We start from the raw sequence: 24,462 nt of genomic DNA on the forward strand, positions 1-24,462 counted from the left end.
ATGGGGCGCAATACGAGAGCGGGCACATCCTGTGCCTCGGATCGCGTCCCCTCTGGTGACACAGGAGCAGCGCTCGTGGTCAGCGGTGCCGACCGGAGCGATGCATGTAGAGGCACGCCGCGTGACAGAGACTTTACCTCCGCATAGTCCTTACGATTGCCCCATTGATTTACAGCCTGGGACTATGCCTCCTCGTGGTAGAATCTAGCCTCTGTCTGTACCTGAGACTCAAGCCATGCAAAAGTATATCCAAGAGAACCTCCAAAAAGGATTTATCCAAAAATCCTCTTCACCTGCCGGAGCCGGGTTCTTCTTTGTGAACTAAAAGGATGGTTCTCTCCGCCCATGTATTCATTACAGAGGTCTCAACAAAATCACGATCAAAAATCGTTATCCTCTTCCTCTGATCTTTGAACTCTTTGATCATCTCCTAGGGGCCAAGGTCTTCACCAAATTGGATTTACGTGGAGATTATAATCTGATTTGAATCCGAGAGGGAGACGAATGGAAAACAGCATTCAATACCCGAGATGGACATTTTGAGTATCTCGGGATGCCTTTCAGTCTTTGTAATGCTCCAGCTGTATTTCAGGAATTTGTTAATGATATCTTCTGCGACCTTCTCTATACCTGTGTTGTCATGTATCTTGATGACATCCTGATCTATTCTTGCAACCTGCAAGAGCATCGTATTCATGTTTGCCAGGTCCTTCAACGTCTCCGGAGGAATCATCTCTACGCTAAACTGGAGAAATGCCTTTTTGAGAAATCCAGTCTCCCATTTCTTGGTTATATTGTCTCTCATCATGGCCTGCAAATGGATCCTGGAAAACAGTCTGCGGTTTTGGATTGGCCTTGCCCTACCAGTCTTCAGGCTATTCAACGTTTCCTGGGATTTGCCAACTATTACCGTCAGTTCATCTGACATTTCTCTTCACTGGTCGCTCCCATTGTAGCTCTCACCAGAAAGAACTCTAACCCTGAATCATGGCCTCCTGAGGCCAAAGAGGCGTTCTCCAGCCTAAAATCTGCCTTTGCTTCTGCTTCCGTGCTTTCAAGACCTGATCCAGAAAGACCTTTTGCCTTGGAGGTTGACGCTTCGTCTGTAGGAGCCGATGCCATTCTTACTCAGAAAACCCACGAGGGTAAAACTGTAACCTGTGTATTCTTTTCTAAAACCTACTCGCCAGCGGAAAGGAACTTCTCCATCGGAGATTGAGAACTACTAGCTATAAAACTCGCCATAGAAGAGTGGTGACATGTGTTGGACGGATCTCCTCATCCGATCAGTATCTTGATCACAAGAATCTTCTGCACCTTCAGTCTGCTCAACGTTTATACCCTCAAAGGCAAGGTGGTCATTGTTTTTCTCCAGGTTTAATTTTTTTCATTAATTTCCATCCTGCTAGCAAGAATATCAGAGCTGATGCCCTTTCCAGATCCTCTGACGTTGTGGGTTTGGATCCTACACAAAGGCATATTATCCCTCCTGACCATCTGATTTCAGCAGCTCTTGCAGCAGCCAATCTTCTGCAGGTACCTCCTGGTAAAACCTTTGTACCTGTCAGATTGAGACGCAAAGTCTTGAAATGGGGTCATTCTTCTTTATTGGCTGGTCATCCAGGAGTGCGTAAGAATTCTCTTTTAATCTCCCGACATTATTGGTGGCCGAATCTGGAACACAATGTTTCTGAGTTTGTACGTTCCTGTGTCACCTGTGCTCGTGACAAGACCCCTCGACAGAGGCCCGCAGGACTCTTGCAGCCATTGCCCATTCCTGAGACTCCATGGACTCACATTGCTATGGATTTTATTACCGATCTTGTTGTGGTTGATTGGTTTTCCAAAATGGCTAATTTTATTCCACTTCCCGGTCTCCCATCAGCCCCACAACTTGCGAAGCACTTCTTACTCCATATCTTCCATCTGCATGGTCTTCCAGAAAGTATTGTCTCGGATCGTGGAGTTTAGTTTGTGTCTAAATTTTAGCGAGCTCTCTGTTCCTGCCTTGAGATCAGCTTGGATTTCTCCTCTGCCTATCACCCCGAGTCCATGGTCAGGTGGAGAGGGTAAATCTAATTTTGGAGACTTATTTACGCCATCTTGTCTCAGCTCATCAGGATGACTGGGTTGATCTTCTTCCCTGGGCTGAATTTTCCTATAATCATAAAGATTCGGAATCCACGAGGACATCTCCATTTTTTATTGTTTTTGGTCATCATCTCCAGTCTCCTCTTCCTGTATCAGTTTCTTCTAGTGTCCCAGCTGTAGACAAACTTGTCCCTGATTTCTCCTCCATTTGGCAACAGACTCGGCAATCTTTATCCCTGGCCTCCTCCCGCATGAAATCCCAGGCAGACAAGAAAATACCTCCTCCATCCTTCTCTCCTGGTGATAAAGTGTGGTTGTCTTCTAAATACATTCGATTCAAAATCCCTAATAACAAATTAGGTCTTACAAAAAAATAATCTTGTTTCATACAAACTACGTCTACCCCCTTCTCTACGCATTCCTAACTCCTTTCATGTGTCTCTCCTCAAACCCCTAGTTGTCAATCGATTCTCTCAGAGAAATAACATCGCTCCCACTCCTGTCTCCGGTACCTCTGATATTTTTCAAGTTAAAGAGATCTTGGCCTCGAAAACGGTACGTGGCAAGAATTTTTTTGGGTCAATTGGAGAGGATTTGGTCCTGTGGAGAGATCTTGGGAGCCTGAGGAGAACATCCTGGATCGTGGTCTCCTCAAACGTTTTCTCAGTCCCAAAAGGAGGCGGAGACCAAAGGGGGGGGGGGGGGTAGTGTGACATCTTGCGCTCTGGCCGCACGTCCGGGCCGTGAGCGCATTGTCCCCTCTCCTCCTCTGGCCGACGGGGCAGGGATTTGCACTGCGGGACGTGCCCGCATGCGAATTCCAGCCCGTCACTCACCTCTGTCCCCTGCTGTTTCCTCACAGCCCCGGCGTGCGTGTCCCTGCCTCCTAGGGCGTGTGCGCAGGAGCTCTCAGATTTAAAGGGCCAGTGCGCCCATAATTATGTTTTTCACCTGCACATTCATTATAAGTTTCTGCACCTCCCCCCACTCTCTGCCGGATCTTTTTTTGCCTTTGTGTCTGAGAGAAAGCTGTATTCTGTGTCCTTGCCGTGTACCAGACCTTGCATTCCGTGACCTGACTGTGATTCCAGCCCCCTGCCTATTGAACTTACCCTACTGACTATGCTCCTGTGCCGCCAGCCCTGACCTCCCGCTAGCCTGACTTCGTCTTGCCTTATCCCTTCTGTTCAACGCTTCACCTAAGCCGCCTGTGTGGTCGAGTCGTGCCAGGGTAGCGACCTGGGTGCCGCCAGCCGCAGCAAGTCCATCCCGCTTTGCGGCGGGCTCTGGTGAAAACCAGCGGCACCTTAGACTCCGCTCCCTGGTATGGTCTGCGTCATCTCCCACACAGGTCCAGCGGATCCACTACATCTCCAGCTCCAGACCACCATGGTGTCACGGATCTACTATCTACTGAATTCCAGTCAACTGCGGTGAGTCTCACATTGAACCTGGAAAAGAACAGTGACCACCTTGCCTGGCGGGGGTTCAAACGCTGAGCAGACTGAAGGTATAGAAGATTCTTATGGTCGGAGTAGATGCTGACCGGATGAGAAGAACCTTCCAATAAATGTCGCCATTCCTCCAAAGCTAGCTTGATAGCCAGGAGTTCACGATCTCCAATGGAGTAATTCCACTCAGCAGGAGAGAAGGTCTTAGAGAAGAACCCACAAGTAACAGTCTTGCCCTTGGCGTTTTTCTGAGTAAGAACGGCACCCACTCCAATACATGAGGCATCAACCTCCAAAGCAAAGGGCCTCTCCAGATCAGGTCTTGTAAGCACGGGAGCAAAGGCAAACACAGACTTTAAATGGAAGAAGGCCTCTTCAGCCCCTTGAGGCCAAGACTTAGGATTAGATGTCTTCTTAGTGAGAGCCACAATTGGAGCAACCAAGGATGAAAAATGTGGGATAAATTGATGATAATAGTTTGCGAATCCCAGAAAGCATTGAATTGCACGTAGGCCCGAAGGACAAGGCCAATCCAATACTGCAGACAATTTATCTGGATCCATCTGCAGGCCCTGGTGAGAAACAATGTAGCCAAGAAATGGAAGACTAGATTTCTCGAACGGGTATTTCTCCAGTTTGGCATAGAGATGAAGAACCAGACGAACATGGGTACGATGCTCCTCTAAGTTGGAGGAGAAGATCAGGATGTCATCTAGGTTTACAACAACACTGGTGTAGAGAAGATCACGGAAGATATCATTGACAAACTCTTGAAAAATGGCTGGAGCATTGCAGAGACCAAATAGCATTACGAGATACTCAAAATGTCCGACAAGAGTATTGTAGGCTGTTTTCCATTCATCTCCCTTGCGTATACGAATGAGGTTATACGCTCCACGTAAGTCCAATTTGGAGAAGACCTTGGCACCACGTAGACAGTCAAAAAGTTCTGAGATAAGAGGTAGAGGGTAATGGTTCTTGACCATGATTTTGTTAAGTTCCCTGTAGTCAATGCATGGACGGAGTGAGCCATCCTTCTTTCCAACAAAGAAGAAACCAGCTCCAACAAGAGAAGAGGACTTACGGATAAATCCCTTTTTGAGATTCTCCTGGATATACTCGGCCATGACTTTGGACTCAAGAACCAATAGAGGGTATATCCTTTCACGAGGAGGAGTGGTACCAGGCAGAAGATCAGTAGGGCAATCGTAAGGACGATGTGGAGGCAGAGACACAGCTTGTTTCTTGCAGAAAACGTCAGAGAAATCTTGGTAAGGTGGTGGCAAACCAGGTATAGGAGGAGGATGAAAAACTATTTTAGACTGAACTGCTTGGAGGGAAAGATTTTGACAGGATTGTCCCCAGCGAATAATTTCTCCAGTTCTCCAATCCAGGTGCGGAGAATGGCGTTGCAGCCAAGGAAGGCCAAGAAGAATCTCTGAAGTACAGTGTGGCAGTACATAGAATTCAATCTTTTCTTTATGCAATACACCCACTTGCGGAAGTGAACCATACAGTACAGATTTTGTCCATTAACAGAGGAGATGAACAAGGGCTTGGCAAGCCGAGTGACAGGAAGATGATACTTGTCGACCAAAGAAGCATAAATAAAGTCACCTGCTGATCCAGAATCCAAAAATGCTGTAGCACTGAAGGAAGACTTGGTAGAAGCAAAGACTTGTACAGAAATAGTTAAGCGAGGTAAGGTGGTATTCACACCTAGGGATGCCTCTCCTACGTGGCCTAGGTGCAAGCGTTTTCCCGGATACTTTGGACAAACAGAACAGTCTTTGAGGAAGTGTTCGGGCTAGCACAATAGAAGCACAAATTCTCACTGCATCGTCGTGATCTCTCCTGTTGCATAAGACGGGAACGATCAACCTGCATGGCCTCTTCGGCAAGAGGCGCAGGAAACTGTAGAGGGGGACGTTGAAACACAGGTGCCAGGCGAGAATATCTGTGTTCGGGCAGGTTCCCTCTCTAAGTGCAGTTCTTCCTGCCTTTCAGCAAAATGTACATCAATACGTGTGGCCAAGTGGATATGTTTAGTCATAGAAGATGGAGGATCACGTGCAGCAGAGGTATCTTTATTCATGCTAGACAGTCCCTTTTTGAATGTGGCACACAAGGCCTCATCATTCCATGCTAGTTCTGAGGCTAGAGTGCGGAATTGAACCGCGTAATCACCAATGGAAGAATTCCCTTGACATAGGTTCAGCAAAGCCATGTCAGCAGAAGAAGCACGTGTGGGTTCCTCAAAGACACAGCAAAATTCTGCCAGAAAAGCCGTCAAGTTGGAAGCTACTGGATCCCCGCGGTCCCAAAGGGGTGTAGCCCAGGTCAGGGCTTTTCCGGACAATAGACTAATGACAAAGGCCACCTTCACACGTTCTGTCGGAAACAGTTCAGACATGAGCTCCAAGTGTATGGAGCACTGTGTAACGAAGCCTCTGCCTGACTTGGAATTCCCATCATACTTGGAAGGTAAAGGCAGATGCAGCTGGGAGTTGGGAGACACTGCAGGAGCTGGTGGTGGGAGTAGGCCAGGTTGCGGTACCTGCTGCTGTTGTAAGGCCAAAAGCTGTTGCATCATAGCTGAAAGTAGAGAAAGTTGCTGCACCTGTTGGGCCAACAGCTGTGACTGACATACCACAACGGAGGGAAGATCCGCGACTTCAGGCAGGGGTTCCTCAGCGGGATCCATGGCCTGATCTTACTGTAACACTCACGTTTCAGGAGACAGGAACTCCGGTGGACCTGTGTTGCAGATGACTCGGACCGTACCAGGGAGCGGAGTTTAAGGTGCCGCTGGTTTTCACCAGAGCCTGCCACAAAGTGGGATGGACTTGCTGCGGCAGGCGGCACCCAGGTCGCTACCCCTGGCACGGCTCGACCACACAGGCGGCTGAGGAGATGCGAGGCGCAGGAGGGATAAGGCAGATCATAGTCAGGATAGCAGAAGATCAAGGCAGGCGGCAAAGTAGCGTAGTCAGGACGTAGCAGGAGGTCAGTAGGCAGGCAGCAGAGGAGCAAGGTCAAGTCACAGAGCAAAGGATCAGATACACGGTAAGGTAACTCTCAGGAATGCTTTCTCTCAGGCACAAGGCAACAAAGATACAGCAGGGAAGTGAGGAGGCTGGAGGAATTTATTAATGAGCCACAGATGAATTACACTAATGAGCGCACTGGCCCTTTAAATCTTAAAGCTCCGGTGCACGCCATAGGGGACGGAGATACACGCGCCGGAGCAGAGAGGCAGAGGCTGGGGCAGGAGAAGCACCAGGTGAGTGACGGACTGGGGCTCACATGCGGGCACGTGCGCAGCCGGAGCACATAACGTACGGATATATGAATAGACAGTACAGAGATCTTTCTAGTGATCTTTTTATACCTAGGCCGGTAACCATGACAAGGGGGCATCCTCTATGTCTAGAGGAAAGAAGGTTTCACCATCATCATAGACAGAGATTCTTTACTGTAAGAGCAGTGAGACTATGAAACTCTCTGCCGCATGATGTTGTGATGTCTGACTCAGTAAGCAAAGGGGGGCTTGGATATTTTAGCATAAGAGGTTATGGATTGTAGATTTAGAATGTTGATCCAGAGATTTATTTTAATCGCCATATTGTGGTCAGGAAGGAATTTTTCCTCTGTCATGGGGCAATTGGCATCAGCCTCATGGGGGGGGGGGGGGTTGTGGCCTTCCTCTGGATTAACACAGTAGGGTTTTAGGTTGAACTCAATGGACTCTTGTCTTTTTTTCAAGCTCACAAACTATGTTACAGCAAAACGATGATCCAGCACTGCGGTACAAAAGCTTTATTGAGGATCACTGGACACAGGTAAAACTGACCATACCATCAGAAGCGTCTCTTCCTCAGTGATGTCATTCTGTCCACAGGTGAGGGTTTACATGCTAGTACGGTGGGAGAAATCTCCACCTTCTCTCCTATTAACTCTTCACCCTCCAAGGGACAGATTGATTACAAGATTTGCAATAATATGCATAAAAGAAAACATATATATATATATATATATATATATACATAAAAAATAATCAAGTAAAAACATGTTTGATTAGTGCTCGTGTGGAAATGAGCAGGGGATGTTTGTAAAACTTCAATAATGAAATAATAATTCTCGTCAGATGTTCATACCTGTTTTCGTGACATTTGCATTTTTTAATATTTTTGTTTGCTTGGCAAATGCAGTGCAGATTTTATGCCTGCACTTGTAAAAACCCACTCTGAGAATTTGTTGTGATTTGCACCACACTTGGCGATAGTTTGTCTGCCAGTGTTGGTGCTTTTTTGGATACTATACGGCATCCTTCCCGCAACAAATTGTGAATTACATTGGCCCTTATTTACTAAGAGTGGAGTGTAGGTTTCTTTGTGGGTTTTAATTCCATACAATTTATTTTCCACTGTATGTACTAAGGTTTCCCTACATTTTCCACTTTCCCTACATTTTGCTTTTTTTACACATGCTCTGATCTGTAGGGTTTTCCTCAGCTCAAATCCACCACATTTTATGTGGAAACCTTAGTAAATATGTTTGGTTTTTGTGAAAATGTCTGGGACACGCCCCTTTTCTGTAACCACTCCCCTGTTGCCAGTGACTACGCCCCTTTTTCGGTTTTTCTTAGCCAAGAGAGTTAGTCTGGGTTTTTTCAATTGTGGTGCACATTCTGGCGCAAAATCTGGCGCAGACAGAATTTGTGGCGCAATGCGACAGAATCTGGCGCACAACCCAAAAAACCATGTCGGGTTTGCAATAGTAAATGAGGGCCATTGTCTTGTGTCAATAATGGTAAGTGTTTGAAAATTATGTTTTTAATTTTATTAAAGTATGGAAAATAAGTTAAGGTCAATACCGGTTTTTGATTTTGCTTTTTAATATTTGGTTTCGGATTGATGAGTTCATTGTGTTTTTTATTTGAAACAATGTTCTTGGCTCTTTTTAATGTGTTTTGGGAGTAACCCCTATTTTTCAGTCTCTGTTCTAATTCACTGGTTTGTTTGTCAAATATTTCTAGTACTGTACAGTTACGTTTTCGTCTAATAATTTCACCTACTGGTATTGACGGTGTTGTATGACGAGGGTGATTACTATCAGCTGTGAGTACTGTATTCCCTGAAATTGGCTTACGATGTGTGGAAACAGAGATTGTTTTGTGGGATTCCCCTCTGAGTTCCAAGTCCAAAAATACTATGGTGGTAGAATTGGTATGATAAGTACATTTTAAATTAAAAGAATTAGTATTTAAATATTCAGTGAACAGTGGTACGGCCTCGACATTACAAGGAGGAGGTCGTCTATGAATCGGCCGTACCACTGTATATAATCACTGAATGGGTTATCCCCTGTAAATAAGAACTTGGACTCCCAAAAGGACATAGTGAGGTTTGCAAGGGATGGGGAGTGTCTAGCCCCCATGGACACGCCACTGGTTTGAACAAAAAACTCCCTATTAAAGATGAAATAATTACGGGACATTAAAAACCAAATGGCCATTTTAATGAATTCACATAAGTTTATGGAGTAATTACTATGTTTACATAGATGGTAGTCCAGGGCTTCCATGGCCACATGCCAAGGGATGCTAATGTACAACGACACAACATCACATGATAGCCATGAAAGTCCAGGATCCCATTGTATGTGTTCCACTGCTCTTAATACATCTCTCAAATCTTTTAAATATCCTGGGGTACATTGAACTCATGGTTGGAGCATTAAGTCTACACATGTAGATAAACGCTCCAGCAATGAACCACTGTTGGAGACAATCGGTCTCATGGGGAAGGTACTATGCCTTTTTTTGTGTTTTAGGGAGGGCATACATTACCCGGATGATGGGTTCCTCCACAAGGAGGTAATCCCTGTCTCTCACGGTGATGAATGCCTAATGACAATCCTTCATCCAATAATTTTACTAATTCCTGTTTACATTTTTCTGTAGGGTCAACTTGCAATTTTCTGTATGTAGTAGAGTCACCGAACATTTCCTCTATTTGTGAAATATACATGTTTTTATCCATGACCATAACTAGTCCCCCCTAATCTGATACTCTGATTACGATATTGTCATAGTTCCTTAAGAGCTTTGCACTCATTCCTGGTTATATTGTCAGATACGGGAGAGAACTGGATTTGGTTGCCCTTGTTAACTCCCTAACACAGTCCTCGCCCGTACTACATAGACTGTAACAACTGTCTACCCTCAGTAAAGCTACCATTATCCGTAACTTGGCGCCAGTGTCTTCATTGCCCCCGTGCCTAGCCCAGGATCCAGTGGTATACCTTTGGGTGGTTAGGGCTAAACCACGCCCTGGCGTCATGAACACAAGGGGTTAATACCATCTGCCCCTAGGATAACAACATCTGCCCTGCACCACACACCCCGCCACACCACACTATTAGCGCCACATATTCAGATATTAAGCACCCAATTTAGCATCCTGTTAACTTTTTTTTAACCCCTTAAGGACCAGGGGTTTTTCCGTTTTTGCACTTTAGTTTTTTCCTCCTTACCTTTAAAAAATCATAACCCTTTCAATTTAAAACCTAAAAATCCATATGATGGTTTATTTTTTGCACCACCAATTCTACTTTGTAATGACATCAGTCATTTTACCCAAAAATCTACGACGGAACGGAAAAAAATCATTGTAAGACAAAATTGAAAAACAAATGCCATTTTGTAACTTTTGGGGGCTTCTGTTTCTACGCAGTAAATTTTTTGGTAAAAATGACACATTCTCTTTATTCTGTAGGTCCATACAATTAAAATGATACCCTACTTATATAGGTTTGATTTTGTTGTACTTCTGAAAAAAACTCATAACTACATGCAGGAAAATTTATACATTTAAAATTGTCATCTTCTGACCCCTATAACTTTTTTATTTTACCGCGTATGGGGCGGTATGAGGGCTCATTTTTTGTGCCATGATCTGAAGTTTTTAGTGGTACCCTTTTTGGTACCCTTTTTGATCGAACTGGTTGATCACTTTTTATTCATTTTTTCATGATATAAATAGTGACCAAAAATACACTATTTTGGACTTTGGAATTTTTTTGCGCGTACGCCATTGACTGTGTGGTTTAATTAACAATATATTTTTATAATTCGGACATTTCCGCATGCGGCGATACCACATATGTTTATTTTATTTTTATTTACACTTTTTTTTTATGGGAAAAGGGGGTGATTCAAACTTTTATTAGGGGAGGTGTTAAATGATCTTTATTCACTTTTTTTTCACTTTTTTTTTTGCAGTGTAATAACTCCCATAGGGACCTATAACACTGCACACACTGATCTTTTACATTGATCACTGGTTTCTCATAGGAAACCAGTGATCGATGATTCTGTCACTTGATTGCTCATGCCTGGATCTCAGGCACTGAACAGTCATTCGGCAATCGGACTCCAGGAGGCAAGGTAGGAGACCCTCCCCGTGTCCTACAGCTGTTCGGGACGCCGCGGCTAAATCCCGAACAGCTCCCTGAGCTAACCGGCATGGTTTCACTTTAGACGTGCACTATTTGCCACGGGTCCCGGCCGTTGTTAGAGGCCGGACCCGACCCGCTATGACGTGGCCCCGCGTTATAGAAAGGGAAAGAACTCAGGACATACCGGTACTTCCTTGGTCCTTAACAGGTTAAAGGGGCATGGCTAGGCTTTTTGCACAATTATCATCATATTTTCAAAGGTTTAGCACAAGTTTCTGGTGCTCAAAGTATTGCAGTTAATACCAAGTATACTTGGTATTAAATGATGTGCTACTTGTGCTATTTGCCCACATTTTCAAAAATGAAAACACACTTCTGAAAATGTTAAAGGGTAGCTCCCACCATTATGATTTTTTTTTTCTGTCCCTGCCTATTGCCCTTCTATCCCTAACACCCTCCCTGCCTTTATTTTTTATTTTTTTACTATTTTTAAAATGGCATTTAGTCTGCCTGGCAGTGTGCTCACTACCAGGCAGACTTCCCCAGCAGGCACCACGTCACTGATGCCTGCTGGGGATGGCACTTCCGCCCTTAGTTCTCCTAACAGGGTGCCTCCAGCTGTTTCACCACTACAACTCCCAGCATGCCCTGACATCTATTGGCTGTCAGGGCATGCTGGGAGTTGTAGTGGTAAAACAACTGGAGGCACCCAGGACAGGAGTTTCATGGGGGAACGAGTGAGCCAGGAGCCGAAGCGGGAGGGACGGGTGCGGGGGAGCCTCTTCCTGCCGCTCGGTAAGTGACACCCAAACACCCCCCCCCCCCCGCGCGCCCCCGTACCTTGCAGCAGTGCCCCCCATTCCCCCCCCCGTACCTTGCAGCAGCGCCCCCCATCCCCCCCGCACCTTGCAGCAGTGCCCCCCATCCCCCCCGCACCTTGCAGAAGCGCCCCCCGCATCTTGCAGCAGCGCCCCCTGCACCTTGCAGGAGCAGCCAACCCCCCGCGCCCCCTGTACCTTGCAGGAGCAGCCCCCCCCCGCGCCACCCGCACCTTGCAGCAGGGCCGTCGGCGAGTGCGGGAAGCCGATGCGCAGCCCTGGCTGTTACTGCGCCTGCGCAAAATTTCGACTGATGCCCTGCCGGAATCAGTCGGCATTTTGCAGTGACGTCACTCCGCACTGCATTCGGCCACAAGGAGGGCGCCCCCTAGTGGCCGAATTTCAAATTGCTTTTAAAATGTTTTAAAAGCATTTTTTTTTAAATAAAAGTATATTAGAGATATGTTGTAGTACTTAAGTACTACAACATATCAAAAATAATTTTTCATGACAGTGCCCATTTAACACTCTTTTGAGGCACAGAATAAAGAGCCCTAATAACACAAGTCTTTATATATACCCCCACCCCCTTCCCCGTGTCTTGTGAGATTCCTAGGCCTCCTTTCTTCATCCGTAGAGGCAGAGCCTTGGGCATTATGGCATTTAAGGCCTTTTCAGTCAGAAGTTCTTCTGATGTGGGGCAGGAGAATCTCAACCTTAGATACTCTTCACAGACTGTCTCCCAATGGATCTCACTCTCAGGACAGTATGTCCCTCCTAGAACCAAACTGGTTAGTATTAATGACAGATGCTTCCTGATCTGGGTGAGATGCCTATTTTCTTGGAAGAACAGCAGCTGGGATATTGAACCCAGAATGTTACAGAGCTGAGAGCAATTTACCATGCTCTTTCACCTCTTCACTCCCCTTCTAAGTGAAAAAGCAGTTAAAGGGGTATTCCAGGAAAAAACTTTTTTTTATATATCAACTGACTCCAGAAAGTTAAACAGATTCGTAAATTACTCCTATTAAAAAATCTTAATCCTTTCAGTACTTATCAGCTTCTAAAGTTAAGGTTGTTCTTTTCTGTCTAAATCCTCTATGATGACACCTGTCTCGGGAAACGCCCAGTTTAGAAGCAAATCCCCATAGCAAACCTCTTCTAAACTGGGTGTTTCCCGAGACAGGTGTCATCAGAGAGGATTTAGACAGAAAAGAACAACCTTAACTTCAGAAGCTCATAAGTACTGAAAGGATTAAGATTTTTTAATAGAAGAAATTTACAAATCTGTTTAACTTTCTGGAGCCAGTTGATATATATTAAACAGTTTTTTCCTGGAATACCCCTTTAAAGTGAAGAACATAAATATGGAATCAGTGTATTATGTCAACAAGCAGGGAGGTGCAAGATCTGTAATCCTGTGACATGAAGTTTTGGAGGATCTCCTCTTGGGAAGAAACCAGGATACTCAGGTAATCCACTATTTTTTAGAGAGGGAGCTCAGAACATCATGGTAGATCACCTCAGTCGTGATCATTCAATTCCCAGAGAATGGTCTTTGAATCAGGAAACCTTTCTACCACTTGTAGATCTTTGGCGGTCTCCCAGAGATAGACATCATGGCAAAAAATGACAAACAATTCAAGAGACAATTCCAAGCTGAAAAGATTGCTCTCTTTACTGACAATCCTCTGGTAATGGACACCATGTCAATACTATGGACTTTCAGGCTGGCTCAAATTTTTCCAGGCCTTCCATGATAACGATCGTATTGATGAAGATCAGAAAGGATAAGGCCTCAGTGATTGTAATCATTCTATTCTGGCCCCAAGAGATCCTGGTTCGCCCAGTTCATAGCAGCTCATGAAGAATTTTTGGAGGCTTCCCACCAAGCAGAACTGGTGTCTCAGGGCATGCAGCTCTACCACAACTTGAAAGCTCTCAACCTGATAGCCTGGAGGTTGATATCTATACTAAAGGCCAAAAGGTTTTTGGAATGAATATTGAATATGCTTTCTCACTTGTGGTGAGGTGACCAATACGACAATATGTTAAAGAATTCATTTAAGTTAGTGTAGCTAACTACTACACTAACTAAATGAATTCTTTAACCCCTTAAGGACCAAGCCCATTTTCACCTTAAGGACCAGAGCATTTTTTGCACATCTGACCACTGTCACTTTAAGCATTAATAACTCTGGGATGCTTCTTCTTATGAATTTGATTCCAAGATTGTTTTTCGTGACATATTCAACTTTCACATAGAAGTAAATTTTGCCGATATTTGCATAATTTCTTGGTGAAAAATTCCAAAATTTCATGAAAAATGTGAAAATTTTGCATTTTTCTCTCTGCTTGTAAGGAAAATAGACATACCAAATAAATGATATGTTGATGCACATATACAACATGTCTACTTTATGTTTAGATCATAAAGTTGACATGTTTTTACTTTTGGAAGACATCAGAGGGCTTCAAAGTTCATCAGCAATTTTCTAAATTTTCACAAAATTTTCTAAATCGGAATTTTTCAGGGACAAGTTCAGTTTTTCTTTATATTAGAAATACCTCATAAATGACCCGATTATAAAAATGTAACCCCTCAAAGTATTCAAAATGACATTCAGTAAGTGTGTTAACCCTTTAGGTGTTTCACAGGAATAGCAGCAAAGTGAAGGACAAAATTCAAAATCTTAATTTTTTTACACTCGCATGTTCTTGTAGACCCAGTTTTTGAATTTTCACAAGGGGTAAAAGGAGATAAATCCCCCCAAAATGTGTAACCCAATTTCTCTCGAGTAAGGAAATACCTCGTATGTAAAGTGTTTGGCAGGCGCAGTAGAGGGCTCAGAAGGGAAGGAGCGACAATGGGATTTTGGAGAGTGAGTTTTTCTGAAATGTTTTTTTCGGGGCATGTCACATTTAGGAAGCCCCCTATGGTGCCAGAACAGCAAAAAAAAAAAAAAAAGAAAAAAACACATGACATACTATTTTGGAAACTACACCCCTCAAGGAACGTAACAAGGGGTACAGTGAGCCTTAACACCCTACAGGTGTTTGACGACTTTTCGTTAAAGTTGGATGTGTAAATGAATATTTTTTTCACTAAAATGCTGGTTTTTCCCCAAATTTTACAAGGGGTAATAGGAGAAAATGCCCCCCAAAATTTGTAACCCCATCTCTTCTGAGTATGGAAATACCCCATGTGTGGACGTCAAGTGCACTGCAGGCACACTACAATGCTCAGAACAGAAGGAGTCTCATGAGGCGGAGTCACAGCAGCGCAAGGGTGAGTGTAACAGAGCTGGATGTGGATCCTCTAACCTGTGTGGCTGATGACATGGACCGTATCGGGGAGCGGAGTCTAAGATGCCGCTGGTCTTCACTGGAACCCGCCACAAGGCAGGATGGTCTTGCTGCGGCAGGCGACACCCAGGTCGCTACCCCCGATACGGCTCGACCACACAGGTAGCTGGGCAAGGTGAGGTACCAAAGGATAAGGCAGTAGCGTAGTCAGACGTAGCAGAAGGTCAAGGCAGGCAGCAAAAGTGTGAAGTCTACAACATAGCAGGAAGGTCTGGATACAAGCATAAGGCAAACAGGCAATTTGGAACGCTTAATCTAAGGCTAGGGGCACTGAAGATCTGGCAGGGAAGTGGGGGAGGTACAGGAACTTTATCATGTAGTGACAGGTGTGACAGTAATTATGGGCGTACTGGTCCTTTAAATTTCATAGCTGCGGTGTGGAGCCAGAGCTGAGACAAAGGGGAGGAGGCGGCAGCGGAGCATGGTGAGTGACGGGCTAGGATTTGCATGTGGGTGCGTCCCACGATGCAAATCCCAAGTCCGCCGGCAGACAGGGACTCAAGAACTTCAGGATTAGGTCACGGTCTAGAATATAATCTTGTGGCTCCCAAGACCTTTCCTCCGGTCCGAATCCTTCCCAATGTACAAGAAATGTTTTCCTCTGATAAGTTTGGAGTCCAGAATTCAGAATCACGGGATGTCTGCTGAACGATTTCAGTAGGCCTCCTGGTCTGGTCCCCACCTGGTGAGTGGCGGGGACCAGAATTCCCACGGGCGTACAGGTATGCCCTGGGTCCCTAAGTACCATAACGTCAAGGCGTACCTGTAGGCCCTTGGTCCCTAAGTGGTTAAAGTACCTTGTACTATGAAGCTTCGGATTGCAGCCCTGTCGGCATTTCTTTACATCTTAATTTCAAAGGACTCTGTTGTCAAGTCCTTCATAAAAGCAATCTGCAGAATTCCTTCCAGGTCTGTTAGACCTACTTATTCTTGGTATCTGAGGTTTGCTCTAAAACAACTTTGCAGTCAGCCTTTTGAGCCTCTGGAAGATGTGGAACTTAGGTTCCTCACTCTGAAGATGGTACTCCTTCTAGCTTTAACTACAGCTAAGAGAGTTAGAGAACTACATGCACTGTCATCCTTAGAACCTTACACTTCTTTCTGACTAGGGAATATCCTTTAAATGGGCCCTGTCATAAAAATTTTTTTTGCTACTGCATTACTTATGGTAAATAAAAAATCTTTCTAATGTACTTTGTTTAAAAAAAAATCACATGTGGTAGTGGGGTGTGATGAGGGCAGATGTTGTTAACATAAGGGCAGATTAGCCAATAACCACCTGGACTAGGCACAGGGGCAATAAAGACTCAGATGTCAAGTTATGGACAACAGTAGCTTTACTGAGGGTAGACAGTTGGTAAAGTCTATACAGTTCAGCCAGGGCCAAGGAGGTGACCAGGGATGCAGAGACCTTAAGGTCTTGCCGGGACTTAGTAGGACTGGACAATTGAATGCAGGCCATGCTGACTTGACAGATGACAGGGACTGACTTGACTTGACTCATAAAGCTGCGACTTTAGCTTACTTGACTTGATGATGGCTGCAGGACTTGACTTTGAGGTCTCCAACACTCTGGACACACACACTAGGCACGACTGCACTGGACCTCAACTTAGCAGAAGACCAGAGCTCAAAGAGAGAGACGCTAGCTCCACCCAGGGCTTATATGGGGGATAATAGCAGGGAGCCCATAGGTCACTCTTGGGATCACCTGGTCACTGGTACCTCCTGGGTAACAATCACATGACATATCACATGGTATAACTCTTAAAGCAACATTACATTTTGTAACACTTTACATGATAAAACAAATTTACAATGGGGAAACAAGTGGAGGGGGCCTTGGGTACACTGAAGGAGGCTGTCTGACAGGGCAGAAGGAGCACGAGGTAACACCTCCCGTACTGGGCCAGCTGCCACTGGGTGTTTCCTTATTTGTCCAGAGCACATATCTCCCCATCTTTTGCACAGACTTTGGACTCCTGCAGAAGTCCAAAATCAGGAAATGCTGGGTGGGGAAGGGGGGATAGCTCACCTCCCACACTGAACTGCTATGGGCTGTGTGTAACATAGTGAGAGAGGAAATTCTCCCCTGTATGGCTTCAGATTATGTGACAGCATGCTGGGTAATGCCCCTTCACAATCTGTGAATCTGAGTGAGACTGAGCAGAAAATACAGAGCAATATCAAGGTAGAAAACTAACAAATAATAAAAATAAAGGCCGGGGGTGGTTTATCATGACGGGGGCAGTGAACTGGGAAAACAAGATCATGAGATGTACTCTTTACAGGGGTGCGCCACCCCTAGGCATCTTATAGCATCTTTGGCACCTTTGGATAGGGGATAAGATGTCTCATCACGGGGGTCCCGCTGCTGGGAACTCCCACAATCTCTCCTGCAGCACTCCCCCTATGGGAGGGGGCGCGTCAGCTGTCACACACCCTCCCATAGACTTGCATTGAGGGCACGGGACGTGATGTCACAAGGGGCAGGGGCGTGTCATCAGGCACAAAGCGAAGTTAGCTCTGTGCACCAGATGACAGGGGGTGCAGAAGAGATCGTGGGGGTTCCCAGTGGCGGGACCCCTGCAATCAGACATCCTATCTCCTATCCTTTGGATAGGGGATAAGTTGTCTAGGGGCGGAGTACTCCTTTAAGATTGCTTCCATCCTTTAACACAAAGGGGCTGAATGCTGCGGTAAGAGGAGCGCAAATCCTGCATCACCATGAAATGCCTGTTTTCAGGAAACTCACTTCAAAATAGGTCACTCCCCTACCCTCAAAAATAAATATTACCCTGTGTGGTTTTGTGCCAAAAACCAGGTTAAAGGGATCAGCCTATACATTAGTATTTTGCCCACCATGTCCTGCAGGTTATTGTTGATGCAGATAGCAGATATCTTATTCTCACCCTGTCCATTGGCAGTCAGGCATTCACCCATGCCCCTAACCAAGTTTAATCTTAATTTATTGCCATTAGTTGATCTTGCCTTCCCTGTAGTCCAGGGGACTGTGGTGCTTTGTAGGGATTTGAATCTAACCCTGAATCCTACTCTTGATGTTTCCACAGGCTGCTCTGATGTCTTGTATGCAGCCATCAAACGTGTATAGCGCTCCCTTACACAACTATAGTTGTATGATTCTTGTAGACTGATGTGTATCTTGGATTAGGGTTATGGGTTTTTCTCCTCCTCCTTTCTACAGTAACTAGGCATAAGGTGGACACTGACCAACAGTAATACACATTTGAAAGCCAAATGTATGCAGGTATAACAATAAAGTCAATCAACGAGAAGCAGGCATCAGTCAATGCAAATAGTCATGTCCAGCAATGAAAATAAACTGTAGATGCAGGAAACAGTTGCAAGCAGTAGATGGGGCTAGACGATAGGAAAAGCACCCAACCACAGCTAGCAGGTAAAAGTCACTGTACAGAACTGACAGGAATATCCAATTAATAGGCAGAGACAGTCAAAAATTAGATTCTGTAGATCAGCGGAGAAAATGGGTTTATAGGACACCAAAGCTACATTAAATGTAAGTGGGGTCAGATATCGGGCCAACCAGAGAACAAGATCCCAGAAATTTGAGTTCAGAGGTCTCTCCAAATGTGGCCTCGGTGAGGCTCCAGGTGGAAACGACCTGTCAGGAACTAGATGTGCCGATGGCAAAGACATTCGAGAATGTAGCTGTAATAAATATGGGGGAGATTTATCAAAGACTGTGCAGAGGAAAAGTTGACCAGTTGACTATTTTAACCAATCATATTGCTTCCGTGATAGAGGGTGTGATGCAGGGCAGATGGAATTACATTAGTGGCAGATGGCATCAACCCCTTGTGTTCGTGACGCCAGGGCGTGGTTTATCCTCTATACCACCCGAAGGAATACCGCTGAATCCTGGGCTAGGCACGGGGGCAATGTCTCCGACGCCAAGTTACGGAACAACGGCAGCTTTACTAAGTCAGACAGATGTAACAGCCTATTCAGCTTGGCTAGGCCCACGGAGATGACTAGTGACTTCAGAGAAATTAGAGCTTGCTGGGGCTTATAGTGGACTTGGACAATTTGCATGCAGACCACGCTGACTTGAGACAGGAGGACTTGGACTGACTTGACTATGGCAGACTATGACTGACTTCACCCCTTCTGTAGTTTACCAGGCTTTGACTTGACCTGTGGCGCAATGGACTTGAGAATCCGTGGCTGCTGGACTGACTTTAGGTCTCCTCTGGACTCCAGACACACTCTAGCAGGCTTGACCTCACTGTGGTTCAGCAAAGACTAAGAGAGAAGAGCTAAGAGCAGAGGCTCCACCCAGGGCTTATATGTGGGAGACTCTGAGGGGTCCCAAAGGTCACCGTTAGATCACATGGTCACTGACACTTCACTGGGTTACAATCACATCACAATAGGTTAATAACATGTAAACGTCAACTATTCTTTGAGGCATAACACTTTTATATACAATACACAGCATAAAGATAACTGTACTAGGGGAACAGGTGCATGGGGACCCAGGGGACACTGTAGGGAGGCTGTCTGACCGGGCAGTAAGGGTACAGGGGTGCTACTCCTGTACTGGGCCACCACAAACTCTGCCTCTTAACAACAGCTGTCCTCGGTGCCCAGTCCTGGAGGGCGGAAGACAGAAAGTGGCCATTGGGGCCTAGTGATGACAACAGTTCCTGGGGCATTAATTCCGAGTGTCCTTCACAGGTCTGAGTAAGGAATAACAAATAACTGGGGTTGAGTCCATGTGGCATTTGTTGGCAATGTCCTTACATGCTCCTTTGTTTAGGGATTAAGAACGGAGATTTGAATATGTGAGATTTGTGCGTCTTGTAACTGCATACACAACACATTTTGGTGTGGATCGAGCTGCCGGAAGCTTTTTACCCGAATGCCTTAGCTGCTGGGGCACTTTGGCACTAGCTACTTTACCCGAGAACACTATACATACTTTTAGACAATACTACAAGATTACCTTCATATGACAACTCTGTCACTACCCGTGTTTTACTTATGTTTCAGGGGAACCCTCTGGCCCAGGGAGCACCCTGTACACAAGGACAGGAAAAATGGTTAGACATTTGAACATTTTGGGGGGTATTTATCAAAGGATTTTTTTTTTCACGTAACTTTGGCGCAATACTTTGGCGCAGTGTCTTTTTGCACCAAAGTTTGGCGCATCTTCTCCACTGTCATTTTTACAACTTTCTCAAAATCACACGGTCCTGTGTGTGATTTCAACTTTAGTCAGTAATTCATCATTTGCGCCAATCGATCTTTGGCGCAATTTTGGCGCAAATCCCGTTTTTTGGCGCAAATCACCGCCAAGAAATTTTGCACATGGAAAACACACTTAGCAATGTCAGAAAATGTAAAGGCGTCAAAATACATTAAAAAGGGCTGCTCAATACTATCCTGCGACATAGTTGTCTCTGAGGAACCTTCCCCCTCCGTTGAGCCAGCATTGGACATGGCCACACAGGTTCAGGAAAGGTAAGCACTAAAGCAGTGGTCTCCAACCTGCGGACCTCCAGATGTTGCAAAACTACAACTCCCAGCATGCCCGGACAGCCAACGGCTGTCCGGGCATGCTGGGAATTGTAGTTTTGCAACATCTGGAGGTCCGCAGGTTGAAGACCACTGCACTAAAGTAACCAATAAATAAAATAAAAAACCTACTCAAGTTGAAAATAAAATCCATTTCACATGGTGGCTATAAACCCCACAAAAGAAGATAACACATGTTGCTTGCTGATATACTGCAGGAGGGACTCTGAAATGGCTGCTCTACTGGGTAAAATACGCTCTACAGGGTAAAATACGCTCTACAGGGTAAAATACGCTCTACAGGGTAAAATACGCATCCTCTGTGGTGGTAAGTTCTGTGTAAAAGGCGCTGTGAACAGCTGATTTCAACATTTGAGCCAAAATTACTAACAACTTGCACTGAATGATAAATTTGGTGCATGTCCACGAAAACCAAAGTGAAAAAAAAAAGGGTAAAAAAAAACTGTCAACAGGCAAAATTGATAAATACCCCCCTTTGACATTACTGAATATGGACTGGAATATATTTTTGTTAGCTACAGTCCTAACTAGGCATTATATTTGGCTAGTTTATCCACAAGACACCATGTACATGACATTAGACTCAATGGTACAAAATGACATTTAGCATAATCTATGCTAGACTGACTAAATATGACTTTACTTGTGACTAATAACTTTATATAAGGCACAATGACTATTCTCTGTACCTGGATGGTAGCTGTCCCTGTGTTGACCTTTGGGATCTGCTCCGCACCACCTCTGGGGAATCTGAAACTCTTGAGTGTCTGGAGCTGCAGGCGTCTCTTCTTCAGCAAATTCAGGAGCTGAAATCAGTTCAGGACTTGCTGGACTCAGAATTGCTGGCATTTGTGCTGGAGATGTTGGAGACATGGTCGGCATTCTGGAGACAGGTGTATAGGCCGGAGCCAATGGTGACAGGACTGGGACTGCGTGGTCACTAATGTGGGTTGAACTAGTCCTGAGGTTGGAGACACACAGAAGATTGAAGGCTGATTTGGAGAAAATAGGGAAATCCATAGATGGGTGGATCCCCTCACCAGGAATGTACTCCCTCGCAGGTCTGACATCTGGAGGAGGCCGATCTGGGAGCACAGGTAGATCTTCTTTGAGACGATTCCAGTGGACAACTTGTGGCTCATACCCAGGTTTCTGTACTTCGTATACATGAGATCTGGGATAAGGTATGATCCACCATGGTGAGAGCATACAGTGGGGATCAAAAGTTTGGGCACCCCAGGTAAAAAATTGTATTAATGTGCATAAAGAAGCCAAGGAAAGATTGAAAAATCTCCAAAAGGCATCAAATTACAGATTAGACATTCTTATAATATGTCAACAAAAGTTAGATTTTATTTCCCAAATTTACACTTTCAAAATAACAGAAAACAAAAAAAATGGCGTCTGCAAAAGTTTGGGCACTCTGCAGAGTTAATATCTTGCACTGCCCCCTTTGGCAAGTATCACAGCTTGTAAACGCTTTTTGTAGCCAGCCAAGAGCCTTTCAATTCTTGTTTGAGGTATCTTTGCCCATTCTTCCTTACAAAAGTCTTCCAGTTCTTTGAGATTTCTGGGCTGTCTGTCACGCACTACTCTTTTAAGGTCTATCCATAGATTTCCAATTATGTTGAGGTCAGGAGATTGTGAAGGCCATGGCAAAACCTTCAGTTTACGCCTCTTGATGTAATCCCCCTGTGGATTTCGAGGTGTGTTTAGGATCATTATCCATTTGTAGAAGCCAACCTCTCTTTAACTTCAGCTTTTTCACAGATGGCATCAAGTTAGCATCCAAAATTTGCTGAAATTTTATTGAGTCCATTTTTCTTTCTACTCATGAGATGTTCCCTGTGCCACTGGCTGCACTACAACCCCAAAGCATGATTGATCAACCCCCATGCTTGGACAGTTGGACAGTTGGACAGAGGTTCTTTTCATTAAATTCTGTTCCCCCTTCTTCTCCAAACGTACCTTTGCTCATTCCGGCCAAAAAAATTTATTTTAAACTCTTAGGGCCACAGAACTTGTTTCCAAAATGCATCAGGCTTGTCTATATGTTCATTTGCAAAGTTCAAACGATGATTTTTGTGGTGAGGACGTAGAAGAGGTTTTCTTCTGATTAATCTTCGTGAAGACCATATTTGTTCATGTCACGATGCCGGCTGGCAGGTAGTGGATCCTCTGTGCCAGAGAGGGATTGGTGTGGACCGTGCTAGTGGACCGGTTCTAAGCCACTACTGGTTTTCACCAGAGCCCGCCGCAAAGCGGGATGGTCTTGCTGCGGCGGTAGTGACCAGGTCGTATCCACTAGCAACGGCTCACCTCTCTGGCTGCTGAAGATAGGCGCGGTACAAGGGAGTAGGCAAAAGCAAGGTCGGACGTAGCAGAAGGTCGGGGCAGGCAGCAAGGATCACACAAGGAACGCTTTCACTGGCACTAAGGCAACAAGATCCGGCAAGGGAGTGCAGGGGAAGTGAGGTGATATAGGGAAGTGCACAGGTGAACACACTAATTGGAACCACTGCGCCAATCAGCGGCGCAGTGGCCCTTTAAATCGCAGAGACCCGGCGCGCGCGCGCCCTAGGGAGCGGGGCCGCGCGCGCCGGGACAGAACAGACGGAGAGCGAGTCAGGTAGGGGAGCCGGGGTGCGCATCGCGAGCGGGCGCTACCCGCATCGCGAATCGCATCCCGGCTGGCAGCGGAATCGCAGCGCCCCGGGTCAGAGGACGTGACCGGAGCGCTGCCGCGGGGAGAGTGAAGCGAGCGCTCCGGGGAGGAGCGGGGACCCGGAGCGCTCGGCGTAACAGTACCCCCCCCCCCTTGGGTCTCCCCCTCTTCTTAGAGCCTGAGAACCTGAGGAGCAGACTTTTGTCTAGGATGTTGTCCTCAGGTTCCCAGGATCTCTCTTCAGGACCACAACCCTCCCAGTCCACTAAAAAAAAATTTTTCCCTCTGACCTTTTTGGCAGCTAAAATTTCTTTGACCGAGAAGATGTCCGAGGAGCCGGAAACAGGAGTGGGAGGAACAGATTTGGGAGAAAAACGGTTGAGGATGAGTGGTTTGAGAAGAGAGACGTGAAAGGCATTAGGGATACGAAGAGAGGGAGGAAGAAGAAGTTTATAAGAGACAGGATTAATTTGACACAAAATTTTGAAAGGACCAAGATAGCGTGGTCCCAACTTGTAGCTAGGGACACGGAAGCGGACATATTTAGCGGAGAGCCATACCTTGTCTCCAGGGGAAAAAACGGGGGGAGCTCTTCTTTTCTTATCCGCGAACTTCTTCATGCGTGATGAAGCCTGTAAGAGAAAATTTTGGGTCTCTCTCCATATGATGGAAAGGTCACGAGAAATTTCATCCACAGCGGGCAGACCAGAGGGCAAGGGAGTAGGGAGGGGGGGAAGAGGGTGACGGCCGTACACCACGAAAAATGGGGATTTGGAGGAAGACTCAGAGACCCTGAAGTTATACGAGAATTCGGCCCATGGGAGGAGATCTGCCCAGTCATCCTGGCGGGAGGAAACAAAATGTCGCAAATAATCACCCAAGATCTGGTTAATCCTTTCTACTTGTCCATTGGACTGGGGATGATATGCAGAAGAAAAATTTAATTTAATCTTGAGTTGTTTACAGAGAGCCCTCCAGAATTTAGACACGAATTGGAAGCCTCTATCCGAGACAATCTGCGTAGGCAACC

The sequence above is a fragment of the Hyla sarda genome, chromosome 10, assembly GCF_029499605.1.
Source record: "Hyla sarda isolate aHylSar1 chromosome 10, aHylSar1.hap1, whole genome shotgun sequence".
Classification (NCBI taxonomy): Eukaryota; Metazoa; Chordata; class Amphibia; order Anura; family Hylidae; genus Hyla; species Hyla sarda.